General features: G+C 43.8%; 1 long non-coding RNA gene across 1 annotated transcript in view; it reads left to right on the forward strand.

The window, feature by feature from the left end:
* LOC147692137 (uncharacterized) overlaps nucleotides 1-20,349 on the forward strand; it is a 62,623-nt gene that overhangs the window by 27,167 nt on the left and 15,107 nt on the right. Inside the window, exon 3 of the long non-coding RNA XR_015299811.1 lies at nucleotides 12,611-12,664. This is a non-coding gene — a long non-coding RNA (uncharacterized LOC147692137). The remainder of the gene's footprint in view (nucleotides 1-12,610; nucleotides 12,665-20,349) is intronic.

Below are 20,349 nucleotides of genomic sequence, written 5' to 3' on the forward strand. Positions count from 1 at the left end.
AGTGTGGTTTGGATACAAGAAGTGGATTGAGCCAGGTCAGCACTTACCTTCAGACTTAGAATACATTTTGACAAAAATGCTCTGAGGGGGTAAAGTTCAGTGGGGCAAGGCTGCAGCAGGTGTTCGAGGAGGGAGCGTTGTCAAAGGGGAGCCTTGGGTCGAAGCCACAGTGAAGATGTCCACATTCAAACGTAGTCATTTTTATGGAAGTCAAAAATCTCCAGTAAGACGAGGCAAAGGGCTATAGCTGAAGACAGTTCCAAGTGGGAAAATACCCCTTTGGTGAAGTACTGCTAAAAAAGATTTTCTGCTGCGAGGAAGAACGTAGTGTGAGAAGCCACAAAGTCAATCCGGGGGATTGGCAAGCAGTTTGGTCCCAGTCTCCTCCTGGTTCTCAGGGCAATTTTTTATTTAAGTTTCCCTGGGATTTGGCCATCTGGGCACCTTCAGTACCACAACCAAAAATCTAAATCTGATTTGCACACCATTTGGGGGTTCAGGACCCTTTCAGGCTGGATCCAGGTGCAGATTCAAGATGGTGGGAGCCTTTTGTGTCCCTGTGGCTCTGAAGAGGAGACCTAAAAATTAGCCCTTTGAGTCAGTCTGGTAGTCTTGGGTTGTGATGAAGATGCAGGACTCAAATTCAGAACTGGCCATGAGCGTTCAAGGCAGCCTCCAGGCAGCAAAGCAGTCCTTCCAGGTACAGCAAAGCAGTTTTGCAGAGTGCACAGCAGGTCACAGCGCAGGCGGGCCTCTGATAGTCCTTCCACAGGCCAGGTAGTGAAATCAAGAGTGGGTCTAAAAGTCGCATTTTCATATCCTGATGCCCTTCGTCTGGAAGGTGGGAGAAGCTTTTAGAAGGGTTGTTTGAAGTGTGTGGAATTTCCTAACCCCTCTGTCCTGGTTCCAAGCTGGCTGCAGTGACAATGTGGAGGTCATAAGTCATTTGTGTGAAGGCAAAACACAGCCTATTAAGTTGCAAGTGGAGCTGTACACAGCTCCGCTACCTCCGTCCTGACCGCAGATGGCCCTCTCAGGCACACCCAATTCTTCTATTGTGTGACAGTCTGTGAGGAATTCACAAAACATAAGACCGGCTGCAGGCATAAATGGACTAAGGGCAGGAAAATTCCAACTTTCTAAAAGTGACATTTTCAAAATTGTAATTGAAAATCCGGCTTTACCATTAAAAAGGATTTTTAAAAACAATTTCACAAATACCAAACATGAACTGGACACCTGGTCCCAATCAAACATTAGCAGTTGTTAAATGAAATAATCTTTGAAAACAAGGAGAGGGGCTCAAAATATCCAAAGGGACAGAGCACCTATACTGACAACGTCAAAAAATGCTAATACATAAAAATAACATAACTGAAATAATACATGGAAGGAAAAACCAGGGAAAAGCAGTTTTAGGCCTTTGCTGCGTTAATTCAGAAAGATGGTGAACAAGGTCAAGGGCATTCGAATTTATTGCCTCTGTACAGCCTGCCCCAATATGAATTTAACCGTAGTCTAAAGCGTTGACGCGTTTTGGTGGTATCGCAAAAATAAAGCCACCCTCTTCAGGACATTGCTTTGCCCTGGTTTTTCCTTCCATGTATTATTTCAGTTATGTTATTTTTATGTATTAGCATTCGGTGATCTTTCACTATTAGAGTGACTGTTTTGTTATGTTTTTTATGATGAAAATGCTTTTAATGATATGATGACATTTTAAATGTACTGACCTTGTGATGTCAATTTAAATAGATATTATATATTTTTTTATTTTGTGTTCTTGTATTCCTATGGGGGTGTTCCTAGTATGAATATACTTTGAATGACAGCCATGCGTGTGGGAAGTGAGTTATATTGAAAGCGGTTAGTCCAAAGGGAATCTGATTTTTTGATGTTAAATGAAATAAGGCAACCCAAAGTTATCCTATGGGACAGACAGGCCTCACTGTAGTGAAAAACAAATTTAGGAGTTTTTCACTACCAGGACGTGCAAACTTAAATGTACATGTCCGACCTTTAACTTACAAAGTACCGAGGTGACTTATGTGCCATAAAAGGGGAGTTTATGGCTTCGCAAGGGGGTTATATTGCCAAGTCAATTTGACAGTTTAAACTACATTAAGGCTACAATGGCAGGCCTGGGACATGTTTTAAGGTGCATACTTAAGTGGGTGGCACAATATGTGCTGTAGGCCACTAGTGGAATTTAATTTACAGGTCCTGGGTATATTAAATATCACTCTACAAGGGACTTACACATACATTAAATATGCCAATCAGGTGTAAATCAATCAAAACATGTTTAGTGGAGTGAGCACTTAAGCACTGGTTAGCAATGGTAAAGTACACAGAGTCCCAAGGCCAACAAAAATGAGTTCAGTAAAGAAGTGGAAGGTAAAGGCAAAACATTTGGGGGTGACCCTACAGAAAGGGCGCGGTCCAACAGTGGGCAATCCAAAAACATGTGTATGATGCCGGCATGTAAGTGCTTTGTCCCTCTCTGTTTGGGCTAGGGGGCGACCAATATCAAGTTTTCACTTCTGACGGAGTGGCCCTAAGGATCCGTGGACCTGTCTGGAATGTCTCCAGCAATCCAGGAAATGAATCTGCCAGCCAGATCCCATAGTAAAGCAGTACTGGAAGTAGTAGATACGAAGGTGGTGCAGCATTTGGGATTGCCTAAATATACACAGATTCTGCAACCAAGCGTGTGTGTTAGGAACTGTACTGCCAGAAGGCTAATTTCCTCGGTCCTAGGATGCTTGATTCTGTTCAAGAGAAGACATGGCTTGGCAGTTCAGGCTGGACTGTTCCCATGAGGCACAGGGTCAAGACTGGTTTGCATATGGTCATGTCTGAACTGGGGTGGCTTGGTGAGCAAAATAACGATGGATTAAACCCAGATCTGTGACTGGGGGTGAATGTTTTGCCATTGTGCAACATTCCGTCCATCCTCTTGTGTGTTTTAGGGTTAAAGGGTCGCAAAACAGACTGAAGTTTTCTTACACGCTTAATGTCTACGCACAGTTGCTATAATAATGGGTTAATAGGGAAAAGTGTGGAACAAACCCTGCATTTTTGGAAAGGCCAGATGCTTTGAATGTATTGAGTCTTACTTTGTTTCCTGCTCTAACATAATAACATGCATGTTTGACCACAGATTTATCTGAACTCACTGTACGTGTTCTTGCTACGGGAATATTAACTATATATATATGATCTCTGTTATGAGCACTCACTGCACTTGTTTTTCTACAATAATATTGCCTATATGTTACTGTTTCGATTGAAATCTAAAAAAAACAGTACAGCATTTTTTTTTAAAAGGGACATCAAATCTTTGACATATATGTCTGCGTTAGTGGTTCTCATAGAGGGATCTTTTTAAAGGGCTCCATGCACATCTCAAGGAGTTTCCACGATGATTATGCACAAAAATTGGGTTAGTGTACCTGTTAAACTGATACACATTGGACATGGAAAGCCCTGAAGACAGAAGGGGTCCTCTAAGAAAGCAAATCATTCAGTCAGTGTTCTTCAAGCCACATTTTGGTACACTCTTGGTCACCCGACCAGTGCTCACTACCCGTCCTAGCCAGGTTGTGCCTGGGGAGAGTTCTATCTAAATGGCAATGAAGTGAAGCACGCTTATCACTGCTCATGGGCTGGTCATTATGTTGTCATAGAATAAAATGGCTCTTCTTTTGGGCTTGGATTGTGTCATCGACAGCTGGGCTTCCCTTCCTCAAATTTCTCTCCTGGTTCGACACTGTAGTTTGCAGATGAGGAGGTCACAGCTGGGTCATTAATGCAATACCAACATCCTCTTTGTGTGGGCAGCTCCAGTCAATCAGTGAAGCTGCTCCCTTTGGGGCTGGCCACACAACATGGTAGTAGAATCTACAATCCAGGTGCTCATAAGCACTCTCTCCTGGCTAACCTGTAGAATCTTCTTCTGGAGTCCAGAGCAGTGCCATGTATTTGCTGCAGGTGGCCAGTATGTATCTAAAAAGCAATGGCCCCGAATTCAGGACAAGATAGTTCCCTTGTTCAACGTATTCAGTTAGAGAAGTGGTCAGTTGGATGAGCTGTTTTCTGAACCTTCTATAAAGATTGCGGAGGGCAAACAGGCTAGGAACTGGTCACAGTTGACCAGATGTGTATTGGGCAGCCAAGCCATACGTCTTCAAAACAAGGGTGGGTCACATTGGAAAACTGTACAGAAATATCCACCAATGCTCTTATATTTTTACATCTCGAGATGTATTGGTAATATGAAAACTGCCACTGAAATGAGTCGTGCCCACTGGGACTAACTCCAGTGTGAGGATGCTCCACTGCGGGAAGCCACCAGGTCACTTACAAACATTGCACCTACAAAATCTTAAAATAACCACAGGTAGCTGAAGGTGCAGCTATTTTTGCCTTAACTGGCTTTGATAAAGGGCTGGTAGGCTTTTTCTCCAAGAGGTTCAGGTGAAGAATGTTGGTACCAAAACAAATGCATCACTCTCATCTGCCACCAATGTGTTTATAGCGTGTGAAAGAGAGGTGTGTTTTCATTCACAAGTAATGAGGCACTTTTGCAGTACCCCACTCCCGGAGAGTGGAGGCTTCTGATGAAGAATAACTGAAAATACAAGGCCAGTGGTTTAAGGATAGCAAATGGAGACAAAAACAGAGGGATTCAATACACCAAAATGGGTCCCTTGGAACATCTGGTTTGCAATCAGGGTTCCCAGTAATAGGCACACTTGGCAGGCCTGCCGACTCGCCCTGTCACAGAAAGACAGACAAAAATGTAATTGAGGAGCTTACTTTTCTTAAGAGATATTTATGTAGTTAAAATTTCATGTTGCTAACTTCAGAAATACGTTTGGCTATGTATAAAACATCTGAAGTATTCAACTGTTAATTACCGTTTTACATTTGATCCTCCTATTGAAAATCTTTTTAAGTCAGATCTCGCATGCAACACCATATTCAATATTTATGCCAATTTTAGTAAATGAAATGCAGTGCAGGTGTTTCTGAAAAGTACCTCTGCACGTTGCCTTTGGAAAACACCCATAATAAAACATTATTCCAAATACACATGAACTATTATTGATTAGGAAAAGTTCATTGTCTAAGTTCACAGTCAAAATACAATGATAGTAATTAAGTCTGGGCGAAACTTTAATTCTGCAGGCTAAAATTGCTAAATTTCAGAATTTTGCTTTATATGAATTTCTTAAAATTTTGCATACAAAATGCGAGAGGAAGATTAATTCACCTGGAATATCTTATAGTGAGATCTTTTCTGCTCTCCTTTTTGGAATGTTTCATCACTTTTATTGTGTGAAGTACGACCTTGTGTAAGGCACAGTAGCTTCTGGAAAACCACAATTAACATTGAATTTTTATTTTGCCCTGTGTGGGAAGGGTATGCCCAGACGTGGGTCCCGTGCTCACTACGCCACTGGAGTCAAGCTATCCTGGCTGATGACGGCTGATAGCCAAAAACCAGTCCTAGGATGCTGGATTCCGGTCCAGGGTAGACATGGCTTGGCAGTTCGGGCTGGACTGTTCTCATGAGACACAGGGTCAAGACTGATTTGCATATGGCCATGTCTGAACTGGGGTGGCATGGTGAGCAAAATAACAAGATTAAACCCAGATCTGTGACTGGGGGTGATTGTTTTGCCAATGTGCAACATTCCGTCCATCATCTTGTGTGTTTTGCTGTTCGCCCTATGTGGGAAGGGTATGCCCAAATGTGGGTCCTGTGCCCACTACACCACTGAAGTCAAGCTATCCTGGCTGATGATGGATGATAGCCAGAAACCGGTCCTTGGATGCTTGATTCCGGTCCAGGGAAGACTTGACTTGGCAGTTCGGGCTGGACTGTTCCCATGAGGCACAGGGTCAAGACTGATTTGCATATGGCCATGTATGAACTGGGGTGGCGTGGTGAGCAAAATAGTGATGGATTAAACCCAGATCTGTGACTGGGGGTGAATTTTTTTGCCAATGTGCAACTTTCCGTCCATCATCTTGTGTGTTTTGCTGTTCGCCCTATGTGGGAAGGGTATTCCCAGACGTGGGTCCTGTGCTCACTAAGCCACTGGAATCAAGCCAATGTGCAACATTCCGTCCACCATCTTGTGTATTTTGCAAAAAAGTCATAAAAATCTACAGCAAAAAGTGCACATCCCTGGTAATAAGTTTGCTTACCATAAAACGCCAAGGGGCACATGTTTACCTAACCTGCCACACACCACGAATTAACCTGTAAGTCATAACAGTTATTTAGTTCATTTTGTGGCATGTAAATATAAGGAGCATTGTTTCAGTAAGGCATGGCCGTATTATTGCCACTGGTTAGCACTGGTAAGCCTTACCCATTAGTACCTATTAAACTCACGCCTGTAAGTGCAGAAAAATGTGTAGGAACAACTTCTGGTAATATGACACGTATCAGTTGTGAAAATGCACGACTGGAAGCATGGTATTACACTGAATACTTTGTCGATATCTAAACAAGCCTCTGTATGTTTCTTAAAAGCTTAGGGCCTCCTTTCATGAAAATTGGCACATTGCTGTGGTAAAACAGCGATACAGTACTTTTCAGTGCGCCCTCCTTGGGATACCATGGATGCGCCATATTCACTGTACACCACTCCATATTGCAAGGATTGACGGATACGTCAGGAATCAGGGCCGAACTGGGAACCAAAACCGGCCCTGGCACAGTGCTCGGCCGGACCCCCACCCACCCACCCCATCCGTGGTGACCTCGAGCTCTTTCTCAGGGCCGGTTTTCGGCCGATTTTGTTACAGGGCTGATTTTGCAGTTATGCTGAAAAAACGGCCCTGTAACAAAAACGGCCCCCATGGGCTCCAAACTAGCCCCCCACCCATGCGGCGCACCGGGGGATTGCCCGGTGCCCGCTACGGCCAGTCCGGCCCTGTCAGGAATCCTGACATATCTCTCTCTGCACAAAAATTACGCATTGCTGGAGTGTGTCTGGAAACAGACGCAACTCCAGCCATGTGTCATTTCACATGGGGCAAGCCCCAAGTGAAAAGGTCTGCAACACCCATTATCCCTGCTTCAAGCAGGAGTAAGGATTTGACGCAGTGAGGCCGTAGAAGTGGCGCAGATCATAGATTTCACTGCACACTTTTACAAGCCTTTTCAGCGCCAGAACGCCCACCCTGAATACATTATATATGTTGCAGGTATAATGTAGCGCAGGGAGTTACAAATTGATGCATCTGCACTAGTTCATAGATATTAATCATATATATGTCATTTTATGAATAACGGTCCTTGCCAATAGATGGGATACCTTGAAACACAATGTTACACCAGCCTTTCCCCACTGAGGGTTAGTCCTTTTCAAACAAGCACCATCCCATTTCAAGGTATATATAGTGTTAAACAATGACCAACTGCACCTCTGTGCCTCCCTATTCGTTCACTTTAAACTTCAATGTTGAATATGTAACACATGGTTCAAAAATATAATGCGGGGTGGGAGAGTGCTCGTTATGTATGCCTATTGTGCATAAAATATGCTCTCAACAAATGAACATATATTTTCCAATGTTTCCTTTTGTGAATAATGCATTTAATAAAGTTTACTTTAGTTGATGTTGCCCGGCATTTGTGCAAATTGAATACAATCAGGTTTGTGTAAATGTCAATATAACATGTTCACTACGGATATCACACTGTTGGGTGGGAATATGGATTCAACAACGCCTGAGATCTCTAGATGTTTGATATCAGAAACTTTGCCGGTTTAAACTTGAAAACCTCCCTGTTTATGACGGGCCCTCATCGGGCCGAGTAATGCCTTCAATCTCCTTGGCAACGAGCTGCATCACTCCTGCACAGAAGCACGCCCCTTTCCTCCTCATTGGTCGGACGCGGGGGGAGCCCCCAGGAACCCATCGAGCGGCTGCACCTCACGGTGCGCGCACGCCGTGGTTTTTGCCATCATCAAACGTGAGCATACTGAGGAGGCTCATTGTTCGAGCTGACAGGCCACGTTTAGGAGGTAAGCGCTTAGATGAGACTTGCGTATTCCATTTTTTTGTAACCCCATGCACAACTTTTTTAATGTTAAAGTTGCCGCCAGTACACACCCGCACATGTAACTTTTGCTTAACTCGGGTCAATCTGCCTATGATCTATTTTAACTTCACAGCGATCTATATGTTTTTAGAGCACTTATACAGTGGCGGTTTTACCATTAGGGCGTTTGGGCGTTGCCCCACCTATAATTATCAGGCAATTTATTCGAGCGGCGCGTTAATAAAAGTTTTATAAATTAACGCGCCGCTCGAATAAATTGCCCGATAATTATTGCCCTGCGGCCGTGGTGTGTGTCATCATGGACATGGACAGTATGCACTGTCTGACACTGGGTGGCGCTGGACTGACTGTGCCGGCACAGTGCGCACTCACTGCGCATGTGGTGTTTGCCCGGCAGGGCTTTTTTAACTAGCAAACTATGTGGATTTCAAAAAAACAACCGATTAGGGGTTTGCCTGCCTAATGCAACGCACCCCATTGCTGAAAAAACGAACGACGTTTTTTTAATGCTCAGCCCAATCCTGATGCTACTCTCTTTAGAGAGCAGCTCTCCTCTAAAGAGAGCAGCATCAGGATTGGCTACTACTGTGTCTCGGCAAGTTGGCAGCCATTACTAATTAGTCTAGGCGCCAACGGGACCCCAGAGCAGAGATGGTGCGGACCCGGTCAAGTGAAGACAAGGTAAGTTTTTTATTTTATTTATCCCCAACCCCCTGGCCCCCACTGTGAGCGAGCCGTATATTCAGTATTGGTAGCAAGTTTGCCTTTGATGAGCAGAGTTGCAGCTAGATAAGTGAAGGCAGAATTGTTATCTCCCACTTCTACCCGGGCAATATTTCCGGGAAAGCAATGGGTCTCGAAGGTCCTTTATCAGATGTTGAAGCATGTTTGGAGATTGGTTCAGCTTTTGTTGTTTAATTCGAGTGGTGCTTATCTGGTTTCTAGTCATACTACTTTTCGCAGAAGCATAAAGCCCACCGATCTGCCTTTCTGTGTTTTTGTGCTAGTGACTGGCCCAGCTAAGAAGCAAAGAAGGTTTTTTACATAAAAACAAACATACACTTGCTGCGATTACAAAACAGTTCTGTTGTCGGTCTGTGTTATTCCAAACTGAAAATACCGCATCTCTCCTCAGCGCTCACTGGCTGGCCTGGCACCCGTTCAGCAGTTACATAATGAGAGCTGGGATTAATGGCGATGCGTGCACAGTGTGGCGAATGACGCCATCCCTCCAGCCCAGGTCGGCTGCCCTTTGTTCCTCTCTGGTATTCTTTGCTGTGCCTTTGTATCGCTACTGACCGGGGTGGAGCTCAGTGCGAGAGTTTACTGTCAAAAGTAGATTGGGGGATCCCCCACACATGCAGGCAGAGCTATGGAGCCGAGGCTGGTAGGGCTCGAGTTTTGGAGGGGAGACCGACGAGGTGGAGCTTTGCCCGGGTTGAGAGTTTAATATTTCGGTTGCCTCACGTTCGTTTGCAAGATGAGTTTGCTCTGATCCGCGTTCAGTGTTTAAGACTCGTGGGTCCATCTAATCTTCCCTTTCTTTTAATTCCTCTCTATTTCTCATGTTTTACAAGCTACGCGGACTGCAGTTTATTAATTAGTTAATTACGTTTTACGGACTGCAGGAGCATTCATTCGTATTCCATCGGTGGGCTGCAATGTTGGTTAGCATTGTTCAGTGTGGACAGCGAGCTGTAGTGAGTGAGCGTCAGTATTATTAAGTGACAAAGACAGATGAATTCAGGTGTCAATGTTTCAGTGACGAACCGTTACGCCCTACCACTTTCAAATGTCACCAGCCGCCACTGAATACTAACTTTGTCCGCGTCTGATATTATGTCAGATGCTATCCACAACGGGAACTCTTTCATGTGATTGCTCCCAGCCACACTTACTTACGCGGGTTTGACAGCTTTCTCGCGGACATTGTCCCCTTAAGTTGAGTAGGAGACTGTTTAACATCACTCCGAGTTTTCCTTTTAACATCACTTGGATTTTTCTCCAAGGGGTCTACTGAGGAGATCTTGCCACTTCTCTTTGATTCCCTTTAACTAACTGGTTAGCGCGTAATTGACAACACATTATTGTGAGATGCAATACCCCTGACGACTCCCCTTTTTCCTGTTTCCTCGTTTCCCACAGACCCTGATCTGGATTCATTCCATTTTCACATCGGTAGATTTCACTACCCCGTATGCAAGACAAGCTGCAGAAGTGAGTGTGCCACCCTTCTGCTTCTCATGTATATGCTGGAATAATTCCGCCCGACATGAATTTTAATTAAACAACATGTCTCCCTTTAGATTTTCAGGAGCCCTTCGGCAGCCCATTAGGGATCGTACGTTGCCCATCCTTCCTTATACAAGTAGGTGGAATTTGTCTCACCTACCAGACTTTTCACCACAGATACTTATTTTATCACTGCACTGAACCTTTATTAATTATTCTTAGGTGATCACCTCTAGAACTTGTCCTGACGAAGACCCCAACGTGAGGACACCACTCACCCTCCATCTTGCTGGGGTCGAAATGTAGACATTTTTACCTAAACACCTACAAGCTCATAGAATGGAATAATCCAATTATAAACGTATCTATGAGCAATGTATATATATGGGAACAAACAGACCTGTAATAGGCTGGAAAGGTCATTTTGTACATAATTGTAATTGTGTCTTTGTCACTACACCCTTACTCTGTCCCTCACTCGCCTACTCACTACCATTGCCCCATCCTCTTTTCTTCTCACGCTGAGAGCTCTGTGAATACTTAATGCTCTACCAATTTTTTGGAACTAATGCATTGCAACCCATCAATGCTTTGATTGACAATTGCATTTAATGCTGTTGTTACTTATGGAAATTAAATTTCTGTTTTTGAATTTGTTTTAAATCTTGAGTGGTGAATTGTTTTCTGTTTTTCTGTAATTTTTATATGAAAAAGAACTACCATGACCATTTTCTTCCACGTACTGGACTGTTCCCATGAGGCACAGGGTCAAGACTGATTTGCATATGGCCATGTCAGAACTGGGGTGGCGTGGTGAGCAAAATAACGATGGATTAAACCCAGTTCTGTGACTGGGGGTGAATGTTTTGCCAATGTGCAAATTCCGTCCATCATCTTGTGTGTTTTGCTGTTCGCCTTATGTAGGAAGGGTATGCCCAGATGTGGGTCCCGTGCTCACTATGTCACTGGAGTCAAGCTATCCTGGCTGATGACGGCTGATAGCCAGAAACCAGTCCTAGGATGCTTGATTCCGGTCCAGGGAAGACATGGCTTGGCAGTTCAGGCTGGACTGTTCCCATGATGCACAGGGTCAAGACTGATTTACATATGGCCATGTCTGAACTGGGTGGCGTGGTGAGCAAAATAAAGGTGGATTAAACCCAGATCTGTGAATGGGGGTGAATGTCTTGCCAATGTGCAACATTCCGTCCATCATCTTGTGTGTTTTGCTGTTCGCCCTATGTGGGAAGGGTATTCCCAGATGTGGGTCCCGTGCTCACTATGCCCCTGGAGTCAAACTATCCTGGGTGATGATGGCTGATAACCAGAAACCAGTCCTAGGATGCTTGATTCCGGTCCAGGGAAGACATGACTTGGCAGTTCGGGCTGGACTGTTCCCATGAGGCACAGGGTCAAGACTGATTTGCATATGGTCATGTCTTAACTGGGGTGACTTGGTGATCAAAATAACAATGGATTAAACCCAGAACTGTGACTGAGGGTGAATGTTTTGCCAATGTGCAACATTCCGTCCATCATCTTGTGTATTTTGAAAAAAAGTCATAAAAAGTTACTGCAAAAAGTGCACATCCCTAGTAATAAGTTTGCTAACCATAAAACGCCAAGGGGCATATGTTTACTTAACCTACCACACACCGCAAATTAACCCGTAAGTCATAACAGGTATTTAGTTTGTTTTGTGGCATGTAAATATCAGCAGCATTGATCAAATTTTTTCAAGCCTTCTCATTCAGGTTGAAAAACAATGCTGACATTACACATTGCTTAAACTGAGGTTAACGAGCGCCCTCTCTCTTTCCAGGCTTTTCCTCAAAGGGGCGTTAAAAAATGGGAGATAAATTGGACTTAGCAATTCATTCAGCTGCACACTTTAAAAAAAATGCATTAGCCTGAAAAGCCGTAATTTCTATGTACGAACAGAAAAGGCATGAAATGTCTAATACTTCCACCATGTCTAACGCAGAATCCAGGAGCATCTGTGGAACAGGAAATCGTTTATGATCCTGAAAGAAAATGACGCAGTGCTCTTGCACTGTTTTCAGGGCTGTGTCATTTTGCAATGTCTCGGCCCATCTAGCCCCTTCCCAGGCCAATTTGGGATCTTACCTGAGTCCATTTTGACCTGTTCAGTACAAATATTCTGGAGCATTTCTAACCTGCTTGGTCTCTATGAACTGTATATCTCATTCTGATACATGTGCATGTGTTAATACTTGGAAACCAGAAAATTCTGTGTTAATAAACATTTTTCGTGCTTCTTTTATCTAGCGATGTTGTTCGGGCCACCACAGTAACTCCGACGTGGAAGTAAGGTATTGCCAGGTAAAGTTATGTATGTCACTGTGTCACACTAAAGAATAGCTCTGGTACATGTGGAATACCTCTGTGTTATCCGTTATACTCATAGGATCAGATTTATCAATATTTGATGCAACGCAACAAAGCAAGAAAAGTTGGTGCACAACATCAAAAGGAACGGGCAATCCTTACATGCCTTTTCCTCTTTCTAAGTTCTGCAGCACATTAGAAACAAGAAAAAAGGAGGCAAAATAACAATATTTGTCCTCTTTGCGCTCTTTCGGGAAGGTGTCCAACGTATACACATTCCCAAGTTTGCTTGTCTTGGTAAATCTAGGAATGCGTCAAAATACATGTGTGAATGCATGGGAACACTCACTCGCCACCCATGTAATGCCTTCCTGGCACAGAGTAACCGAAGGCAGCGCCTTGTGTTACTCCAGGTCTACCAAGCCATACAGGGTCAACCATTGCAGCCTTGGGTGGCTTAATATTCTGACCTAAGGATTGCATTGTCCTTGTGCCACCAATATAATCCTTTCATACCTCTGGGCCATAATCTATATTAACTAGATTATGCAGGCAGCAGGGGAGGTGATGCATTAAGTCTGCAATGACGCTTGGCAGTGAATAGCTGGTTAAATATGGTTTCTGAGTGCATGTTTTAATTGTCATTGCAGTCATTTCACATGTTATAGCTATGCACCTTCAGAGGACTGCAATTTAGTTACAAAGCACAGCTATACTATATACAGACCATGAGCAGCACCCCACATTTTAAAATTACTTAAATATTTAGCAGAAGGCTCGCCATTCAGGGGCGTAACGCAGACCCCTGCAACCCCTGTGGTGCAGGGAGGCCTTTAACTCTCCTCGGGCCCTAACCATACAAATGGGGCTCCATCAGCCCAAGGCCGAAGTTAAATATGTGAGACTCTGGTACCCTGTTCGCATTTGGCGTGGCGGCCCCATAATTTTGTGGTAAGCCTCTGTCTGCAGTGCCACAAAATATCCAATTTCTGAAACAGAGATGGTTCTGTTTGTGTTCTGATGTTTGGTTCCAGTGTATTCAAGACATCTGAACCGTTGACTAACAGCACAGCAGCCTTTTGTCGATGTAAGTTGTTTAGTTATGCCCAGGGCCATTAGTGATGTGTTTTTTTTCTATTTGTGGACCTTTGGATGGCCTTACACAAGAATGACATTCCTCTCCGAAATAAAGTATTTATTCATTTATTTGTGGTTTCGGTAGAGTGTGACATACCACATGACTGCTTTACCATCCCAATAAGAAGCATGGGCTGAAGTTTTATGTACAATGATTGTTACACAGATTGAAGACTTTGTGCAGACCAAAGACTATGCAGAGACTCAGGTATTCATGTCCTTTAATTCAAATAATGTGAATACAAGACACAACGGTTTTAATAAGAAACTCAGGACAGGGATGCTATTCTTAGCATTTGACTGACTGAGTTTGTTTTGATTGCAGAAATAAGCACTGTTATTAGGTAGAGTCAGGCCGAGGTTTTGAAAAAGGATAAGAAATGTAACTACTATGTAGCTGGTAATAGTAGTCAAGAAATCCCGTTATTGATGCATTTCTATGACTGTTGACAGACCCCTAAGAGATCACCGATGCAAGTCAAGCGCATGCCTCTCTTGTTGGAACAAGCCAGAAGAGCTAATAGCCTGCCAGACCTGTCACCTTCTGTGTGCTGTTAGGCCAAGAATGCTGCAAGCTCTAAGCAGGGGTACCTTTTGCCCAGGGTGGCACAGATTTCGCTGGCCTTGTGCAGAGCTTCAGTCAGGAATTTGTCACGACCTAACACTCTGGCACAGAGGTCTTCAAAGTGTGAGGCACCCCCCTGGGGGTTTCCTGATTTGTTCCCCTGGGGGGATGCCATTGCCTGGCACAGTCACATTCAAAGACCATTGCACTCTAGTGAGATGGAGGAAGGGCAGGGCATTGAAACAGTTTGGCAGAACAAAGTGGCATATTATCAAGGACAGGCGATACATTATCGCCGCTTTTATCGGCAGGAAACTGCTGATAAAGCGGCGATAATGGCCTTGATAATATGCTTTATGAATTCCAATCGAAGCCCATGTTAGATGTGTTCATATTTAACATGGGCTTCGATTGGAATTCATAGAGCATATTATCAAGGCCATTATCACCGCTTTATCGGCAGTTTCCTGCCGATAAAAGCGGCGATAATGTATCGCCTGTCCTTGATAATATGCCCCAAACTTCTTTTGCACATTTCTACATTCTCTTTGTTTAAAAAGGCACGGGGAGATGACTGGAGAAAGGTGCTGGAGAGAGCTCCAATCAGAGAGGTGGTGTAGCAGCTCGTATAGAGAGTCAACCCGTGCCCTGCCTCCAGGGTGGCCTCTGAGCAGGATGTGGTGTTACAGCTAGAGCTGCTCACTCTTGGTCTGAGGAAGCAGAGGTGTCAGTTCAACATCATTTGATTCCAGGTGACTCACTTATTCCACCATGCCTAAAAAGTGAATGTCCTTGTGTAATGTTACTGGCGTTCATGTAAAATGCTCCAGTATCTTTGGGTCCAGTTCGTGCTATATAACACTGCAAAAGAAATGGGAGGTGCGTTATGGCCGATTTCTTTACTTAAAGCCTTTGAGGGGAATGATAGCTGGCTGGGGCCCTTTCTGCAACTGCCCACAGGAGGGAGCTGGGAATCAGTGCTCTAGGTCCATTCATGAGTAACTCATCCTGTCCAGGTTTTTATTCTCTACATCCAGACCTTCTTAGTCCTGTTCACTACATTACTAATTCAGGACTACGAGTCCCAGAATGCAAAGAAAAAAAATACCTATACTGGATGAGCTGCTTCAGTATGTGCCCGGACCCTTGACAGCAGGGCCGGCTTTTGCATTGGTGATGCCAAGCGCGACAATCTTTGTTGGCGCCCCCAACAACCTCCTGCTCCATGGATTCCCTCACTGCCACTCTCCAACGCTGCCCCTTAACCCCTTCGATGCTGATGACGAGCTCAGCTCGTAACTCGGGATCTTTGACAAAGCGAGTAATGATAACCTCAATTGTGTACTTCTCTCGAAAGCGCAAGTTCTTAACCAAGCGTGTAGTAATGATGATCTCATTTATCAGGATCTCTTTGTTTATTTATTATGCAGTCTCAGAGCACCCAAATGTCATCTTCTGCATAGCTCATATTGTGTATAAACCATGGCAGAACCTGTCCCCTATTGCTCCAGCTATTACTTAATGCATATTTTCACATACTAAGAGTTCGAGAGGCTACAAGTGTGCTATGGCGGCCATCTTAGACTGGGGAATTGGTTCACTTGCACCAAGACCAGCTTGTTACCTATGAGAGGCAAGTTCTTTAGACATATAACAGCTGATATTCTGAAAACAAAATTTATTTTGTTATCATACTTAAATAAGTGATGCTGTTTTCCTTGGCATCACTGTGTTCCTTCAATGGCCATACACTTCAAATATTGGTATACATCCTACTTATTAAAACTTGGCGACAAAGTTATTCTATTTATTTATTTATTTATTTATTTATTTATTTATGGGATTTTTAATGCGCAGCTACTACCCTGAGGTGTCTAGGCGGAGTGAGATACTCTAAGATACAATAGTCAGGACACGATCTTATTGATTGAAGAGCCAGGTCTTCAAAGCCTTGCGGAAGCCAATGAGGGTTGGCGCAGTTTTAATGTCTAAGGGGAGTGAGTTCCACAATATGGGAGTTGCTACCAAAAATCGTCTGTCGTCCCATGTAGCCGTTCTTGTACTGGGTGCAGACAGTAGACAGCTTGCTGCTGATCTTAAATTCTTTTTAGGAATATACACCTGAAATGCCTCCTTTAAGAACTTTGGTCCAGTCTGATGGATAGCCTTATAGGCAATGCAAAGAGCTTTGAATTTGATCCTGCTCTCCACTCTTAGCCAGTGGAGATGGCGTATGGCTGCCGAAGTGGAGTGGCGCCTGGGAATGTTGAGCAGGATCCGTGCTGCCATATTTTGGACAGATTGAAGCTTATTCAGGATGCATTTATGCGTGTTGAAAAAGAGAGTATTTCCATAGTCAAGCTTGGAAAACACTAAGGTGGTAATCAGTGTTTTTCCTGCTGATGCTGGTAAATACGGCAGGAGTTTTTTAATCTTTTTCAGCATGAAGAATGCAGCAGAAACCACCTTGTTGACATGATATCCAAACGATAGCTTATTATCAAAGATCACTCCCAGATTCCTGACCTTGGTAGCTGGGACCGGGGGAGGGCCCATCTGACTGGGCCACCATATCGGGGACCACTCTGGGGAAATATTACCGAAGGTCATAACCTCAGTTTTCTCCGCATTAAGTTTTAAACAGTTACTGTGCATCCATGATTGTACATCCAGTAACCCCTCCTGAAGCTTAGCTGCTACCACTGGGCCGTTCTTATGCACCGCCAGACAATTTTTATTTCAACATTTCTTTTATTTTCATTTTATATGATTTCTTATTATTAGATTTGTAAAAAATGATTTCATCATGAATACATTTTTTTGAGAATATTTTTTCTTAATACATGTAAACAAATATCACAAAAATAGCTATAAATATGTACAAAATCATGTGACACAGATTATTTAAGAAGACACCACCTGATACCATACACACAAACTCAAAATACTAACATTCTCACACCCATATTACATTCAAACCACACCATCAAGGAAAAAGGTAAAGGCTGAGTTACAGTTGGCAAGATCTAAGTGTCAATTCTAGGGTCTCAAGATGCAATTTGAGGCCCTGCACCAGGTCGACTCGCGTTTCGGCGGCTCTAGGCCACCTTCCTCAGGACCTTTTTCTCACAGTTTATTTGCCAGATATCAGGGGATCTATAAGATATATATATAAAAAAAGAAAAAGGAATATATCTGTCACCAAAACAGTCGCAACAAGTTGAGAAAAACAACAACCATATAATAATTTTTTGTTTAGATTTAGCACAGTAGCTCTTCACATGACCATAAGTTGCAAGAAAGGGTGCACGGTGTATAATGTCACCTTACATGTAAACATCATAGCGTCACATCCAGGATGATATACTAAAGTCAAGCCTAATTACCCAACAAGCAAAGTGAAATAGACAAAGATCCTATTACTGCAAGAGATACTTTTCATTTACAACAGAGGTCCTCAATCTGTGGGGCACGACCCCCAGGTGGGTCGTGGAGTCCTGGGAAGGGGGTCTCAGATTCTGTCAGAGCGTGCAGTTCCTTTGCCTTAGTGGCGTCGGGCTAATTGAGGGTGCTCACGCGGAGGCCTAATTCACACCGAGGTGTGAAAAAACATCCAAGCCTCATTAACAAGTAATGTGAAGTACTCCGGCGTGGGCTTTGGTGTGTCTCTGAAGCTGTTTCGGCCAGCCTCACATACACAAGGGGGGGGGGGGCGAGGTGGGGTGGCTGGGGGAGTCACACAATTCGCATATTGGCCCCAGATAGACAGAGTGACGCAGGGCGGCATCTTTGTTTTTCTTTTCAGCGCCGCCATATGCAGACTTTCTGTGCCGTCTGACCCGACCCTTAGAGTGTTGAATGGGGAAGGGGGGTCATGGTCGAGGGTGTTGGTATGCCTTCCTAAACCCCCACAGATTACTTACCTCCGATTGCTGTAAAAAAAACGCTTCGCAGCTCTTGCCTTCCGATCCCATAAGTTTCAGGAACAGGGGCACAATGTCCATTCTACCGATCCCGGGCTTTTTACGGTCAGCAGAACGCTTCTTGTGACGTTTACTGTGGAACCCGGGAGACGACCCAACCCTGCGACAGGATGTTACCAGCCAGCAGCAACAATTTGGTAGGGAGGAGTGATAAATGTGCAGCTGGCAGATCGCAGCTAAGTTTTTCAGAGATCGAAAAACTCCTGTCATTAATTTAGGTAATGCATATTCATTGCAAAACTGAAATACCAAACTTGTGTAACATTTTTTTTACAACAAAATTCATTTCTAATTTACAGAACAAAAGGGTATATACAGGCTGACACTGAGATAAGACAGCTGTTTTTTGGTATAGATGACCATCTGAATCGTATTAAATATGAAAGGAGTGGATGGATGAAGGATGGATGTATGGATGAAAGAGTGGACGGATGAAGGATGGATGGAAGGATGAAAGGGTGGATGGATGTATGGATGGATAAAAGGTTGCATGAATGATGCATGGATGGATGTGTGAAAAGGTGGGGAGATGAATGATAGGTGGGTAGATGGATGAAAGGGTGGGTGGATGGATGAAAAGGTGGGTGGATGAAGGATGGATGTATGGATGAAAGGGTGGATGGATGCATGGATGGAAGGATGAAAGGGTGGATGGATGAAGGATGGATGTATGGATGGGAGGATGAAAGGGTGGATGGATGAAGGATGGATGGATGTGTGAAAAGGTGGGTGGATGAATGATGGGTGGATGGATGGATGGAAGGGTGGATGGATGAAGGATGGATGTATGGATGGAAGGATGAAAGGGTGGACGGATGAAGGATGGATGGATAGAAGGATGGATGGATAGAAGGATGAAAGGGTGGATGGATGTATGGATCGATGGATAAAAGGTTGCATGGATGAATGATGCATGGATGGATGTGTGGAAAGGTGGGGGATGAATGATGGGTGGATGGATAAAAGGGTGGATGGATGAATGATGGATGTATGGATAAAAGGTTGCATGGATGAATGATGGATGGATGTGTGGAATGGTGGGGGAATAATGATGGGTGGATGGATGGATGAAAGGGTGGGTGGATGAAGAATGTATGGATGGATAAAAGGTTGCATGAATGATGCATGGATGGATGTGTGAAAAGGTGGGGAGATGAATGATAGGTGGATGGATGGATAAAAGGGTGGGTGGATGAAGGATGGATGTATGGATGAAAGGGTGGATGGATGTATGGATGGAAGGATGAAAGGGTGGACGGATGAAGACTGGATGTATGGATGGAAGGATGAAAGGGTGGATGGATGAAGGATGGATGGATGAAAGGGTGGATGGATGTATGGATGGATAAAAGGTTGCATGGATAAATGATGGATGGATGTGTGGAAAGGTGGGGGATGAATGATGGGTGGATGGATGGATGAAAGGGTGGGTGGATGATGTATGGATGTATGGATGAAAGGGTGGATGGATGAAGTATGGATGGAAGGATGAAAGGGTAGATGGATGAAGGATAGATGGATGGATGTGTGAAAGTGTGGGTTGATGAATGATGATGGATGGATGTGATGGGGTCTAACAGGTGCATTTATGGTTGTCAAAAGTTGATGATGAGGAGTACCAGTTTCTAGAAAAAAATTTCGGAAAGGGGTCCTTATGCCTATAAAGGTTTAACAAGGGGGTCTCGGCATCAAAAAGTTTGAAGACCTCTGATTTACAATAACGCACACAAAAACATTCCACAAATAAAGGGGCGTTAATCTACTTAGGGTAAAAACAGATATTTCCTATTGCTTAAGTTCTATCTTCATATAGTTTGACCAGTTTGGAGAAACAAGATGTACAATAAAGCACCTAAATAAAAGGCAAAGAAAGCCTTTACTTTACATGCTGCATTAAGCTTGACTAGAGACAGGTTTGTTCTCCCGAAGGGAATCTTACCAATAATCGGTGCAATATACGGTCCGTTGTTATTAATGGCTCAGGTCTCCATAGT

The sequence above is a fragment of the Lissotriton vulgaris genome, chromosome 9 (assembly GCF_964263255.1).
Source record: "Lissotriton vulgaris chromosome 9, aLisVul1.2, whole genome shotgun sequence".
NCBI classification, from domain to species: Eukaryota; Metazoa; Chordata; class Amphibia; order Caudata; family Salamandridae; genus Lissotriton; species Lissotriton vulgaris.